Source organism: Mus musculus, chromosome 4 (assembly GCF_000001635.26).
Source record: "Mus musculus strain C57BL/6J chromosome 4, GRCm38.p6 C57BL/6J".
NCBI classification, from domain to species: Eukaryota; Metazoa; Chordata; class Mammalia; order Rodentia; family Muridae; genus Mus; species Mus musculus.
Window position 1 is genome coordinate 84,109,718 of NC_000070.6, and position 4,080 is coordinate 84,113,797.

Here is a 4,080-nt window from a genome sequence, read left to right on the forward strand (position 1 = left end):
GAGGATCTACATGGCTGAGTATCCAGGGCCAGGTGACAGCCCCAGCCTGTTGGAGCCCATAGCTCTTCTGAGTTCCACTTCACTGTAAGATGAAAGCTCCCTGGGCAGTCTCTGTGGAAAAGATGATTCTATAAAGCAAACCCTTTCTGTACCCGTCTGTCAGATGCTGTCTGTGTTAGAAAGCCAATCCGGGAGCGGGTTGCAGCAGTTGCAGGCTGCTGTTTGCAGCCGCCTTAATGACTGTATCAGGTCTCTTTGTGGTCAGTGGTAAGCAGGCAGGATGGACCCAAGCTGTAGAGCCTGGGGCAAACTTGTTCACAGTTTACAGCCACAGTGAACTCCGGTTTTGAGAGAGGCAACTAAATATCTACTTTATGGTCGCCTTAAAGTTCCCTCTGAGACCTCAGCTGTCACCCTCCTGACAGCAACTTCCAGCCTCTCAAGTCCCTCGGGGATAATCAGCTCTCCAGTGTCTGCCCCTCCTTGCTTTTCCTCCGTGGCCTTTGTTGTCTTGTTCTTGCAAGCTGAGCTCCTCCCATTGCCTTCTCATCTTTGTCCCCTTGGCCCCAAACAGCTGTCACTGAAGCCACTGTTGACCCTTGCCTTTCCAAAAGATCCCTCTTCCTCTGACATCCTTTATTTAAGCGGGGCTGCCTAAGGCGAAGCTGATTAAACAACCTCTCCACTGCTACACTTTCTTCCCTGGGGCTTTGTGCTACCTCGGGCTTTCTTCTTACCTCTCCTGTGATCTTTTGCCTTCTGTTCTCGCTCTTCCTTCCATTCCCCCTCTGCACTCTGTTTCCATGCGACCTGTCTATTCTTCCACTTTTAACTATAGCAGACTTGAGGGTATGTCTTTAAACACACACACACACACACACACACACACACACACACACACACACTGAACACACTACCTTTCTCCAATTCACTTCTACCTCTCCCTCAGCTCAGCTCCTCCTTTCTCTTTCGAGGCCAGTTGCCACCATGACAAACTACATTCTCTCCCAGCATTGTCTTTGCCTGAGGCCCTTTTGTATTTCATTTCCCTAAATCTCAGGCCTAAGGTGCTCCTATGATTCCTTCTCTTGAGGTCTTATTTCCCTTCCTTTTCGGAATTCACACCTCCTCTCTGTTCTCAGCAAAAACAATGTCTTAATTCTGAACACATCTTGCTATTTAATGGAAAGCTTGACGTTGTATGTAGTCTCGGAAGACAGAAACTAAGACTGTCACATTTGAGGCACCCTTGATGGCTCATCTAGCTACACAGCACACCAGAAACACCTTCCGTATCGCAGGCATTCAGTAAATATCAGGGTGGCAGAGACAGAGTTAAGAACATGGTCCCAGGAGTCAAGCAAGGCTAGGGTTCAAATTGTGTCTCATCTCTGATCATCGCTGGGACTTTGGGAAAGTGACTAATCTCTCTGCGTCTCACCTCCTCTTCTGTAAAAGGTAAATTGTAATAAGAGTACTTGTCTTGTGGGCTTGTGAAAACTGAGTGAAATAGTGTCTATGTATATGTATGTTTTCTTCCAAGCCTGATACAACATATAACTTCAATGTAGAATCTCTTATTGAATATTATTCAGTAGACAAAGAAAAACATTTCATGGACAGGACCACAGTGTGTGTGTGTGTGTGTGTGTGTGTGTGTGTGTGTGTGTGTGTGTGTGTGTGTTAGGCCAGAGATAAACTTCAGGTGCTCTTCTGGGACAGGATCTTTTTATTAACCTTGAAATTGCCAAATAGACCTGCCAGCTAGCAAATCCTAGTGATTTTCCTATCTCTTGTCTTCTCAGTGCTGCTATTACGGTTGTGTGCCACCATCCTGGCTTTTCAGTGTGGATTCTGAGGATAGAATGGGGGTTCTCTGAGCGCGAGTAGTGAACAGTTTGTCAAATTAGCCATCTCCTAAGCCCTCACTCACACAGCTTCTTCCAGCTTAATGTCTAATTCAAATTTTTGTCTTTATTTATTTTGTTACTGTGTGTGTTTATATGCCTGTGTATGAGCACAGTGTGTATGAAAACATGTGTGTAGATGTGCAAACCTGTGACTACACACTGATGAAAACTCTCTGCCTTCTTTCTCTGAGGCAGGGTGTCTCACTGAATCTGCAGCTAGGCTGGTGGTCAGAAAGCTCCTGTGACCCTCCAGTCCTCACCTACCTACATCTCACAGCAGAGATAAAGGACAGGACGGCACCCAGACTTTTCTTATGTATACAATGGGATGTGAACTTGCCGTCTCATATTTACATAGTAAGTGCTCTTACCCACTGATCTTTCCACAGTCTCAATTTCTGACTTCAAGCCTCTGCTTAGTCTAGATGTAATTGGCAGAAAGCGATTACCATTACCTTCTAGACCAGTTTCTAGTTTGTGAGGTACGTCTGAAATGTGAACAGTTCCGTGTGGTCAGACAGCTGCCGGGTTTGCATGCTAGACCCCCACCTTTTCAATCATCTGCTTTTACTCATCTGCTTCCCACCCTGGAGAGCGCTGGGTACCTAGATGGCACCTTGCAGGACAAGCAAATGTCTTAGGAAAGAGTTCTCCTGTACTCCTTGATCCTCAGCTCTAGGCTCCAAGCTCTGGTTACAGCTAATATGCAGAGGCACACAATTCTTCTATGAACATTCCACCAACAGTAAACTTGACTCATTAAGTTGCCTAACGAATTCAGTAACACTTTAAAGACAATTGGCAAAGGGAAAAGGAATTCTGTATGCCAGGCTTAGGCTTTCCTTTTTATTCTCTGCTCTCTGACCCCACATTGTTGATGGCCATCGCTAGAACTGATAGAAAAGAGTTGGATCTGGAGTGCATTAACCTACTCTAATGCTCTTTCAAGGAAGTACCCTTGTCTGGAGAGCTGAGCAACCAGCACCTCACCACCTTTTCAGCATTTTTTTTTTATCAGCCCTGTAAAGTAGAAGTCTGAAGCCAAGGTGTTAGCAGTTGTTCCCATGAGAGGAAAAGGAAGCTTGGTTTTACTTTCTGGCCCAGGAACTGGAAACCTGGATGCTTGGACCTCATGGTACTCAGTGCTATCAATTCTCCTTAATGCTGCATGATTTCCCTTACCTCAGCTTCTGCATCTTTAGGACAGCAGTGAGTGGACAAAGGGGACTGTCTTGGAACAGCATCCACACTGTCTAGGCAGCACACGGAATGCTCAGTGAGATACTTCACCTTGGGGCCAATACTGATGACAAACCTCTGGACAACTTCTAGACAAAGTAAATCTACCTGTTGCCATGGATGCCTCAGTCCTTCCTGAAAACTACGGGTTGTCAACAGTTGCTGGGGAGTGGAGGTATTGTCCCTGGGGTATAGTCACTGGTAAGTTGCCCATGTTCCATTAATCACCATCATTGTCACTGAGAAGTTGCCTGTGTTCCATTAATCATCGTCATTGTCATGTTCATGCAAACAACCATAACTAAACACAGCGGGTCACACAGTCATGATAGAAGAAGGGGAACCTGTAAAGAAAGGATTCAGCAGGAACAGGAAGGGGACAGGAATGGACTATGCTGAAGTACATTGGGTGAATATGATTGGAGTTCATGGAATGTGTACACACGTGCATGTGATATGAAATTGTGGATGGAGATTTTTTCTTAAAGGCTCACATATAGCTAGTTTAGAAATGTCCCAGAGGTTCATTTCAGCTTCCTTTTATGAGTCAGAAACTAACTATATATATGAGATGGAGCCATTCATCAGTTTCTAGGGCCACCCACTTCAAGCTCCACCCTCTCCCACAGGTTTATGGCACGATTTCCTGCCCATCTCTTAACACAGACTGCATACTGCCCTTTGCTGCCAAGTCTACGATCCACTATGACACTTTGTGGCCATGGAGTAGTGTGGCTTTCCTGAGCTCTGTTGCAACAGTCACCAAAGACTCTGTGTATATTGCAAGAACACACATTCCCTCCTAATCCATGTGTGTGTGATAAAGTTATCTCCTATAAATGAAGAAAATGCCCCCCAAAATATGTTTGTGTTTGCTTCTCCAATTGGCCCATTTGTGAGGAGTGTTTTGTAGAGTCACTCTGCCTCAGAC

General features: G+C 45.4%; 1 long non-coding RNA gene across 1 annotated transcript; it reads left to right on the plus strand.

Annotated features, from left to right (window-relative positions):
* Positions 1-629: 629 nt before the first annotated feature.
* Positions 630-3,445, plus strand: Gm42310. The gene is made up of 3 exons (XR_881393.2): positions 630-1,458; positions 2,106-2,267; positions 3,113-3,445. It is a non-coding gene; the product is annotated as a predicted gene, 42310 (long non-coding RNA).
* The last annotated feature ends 635 nt before the right edge of the window (positions 3,446-4,080 follow it).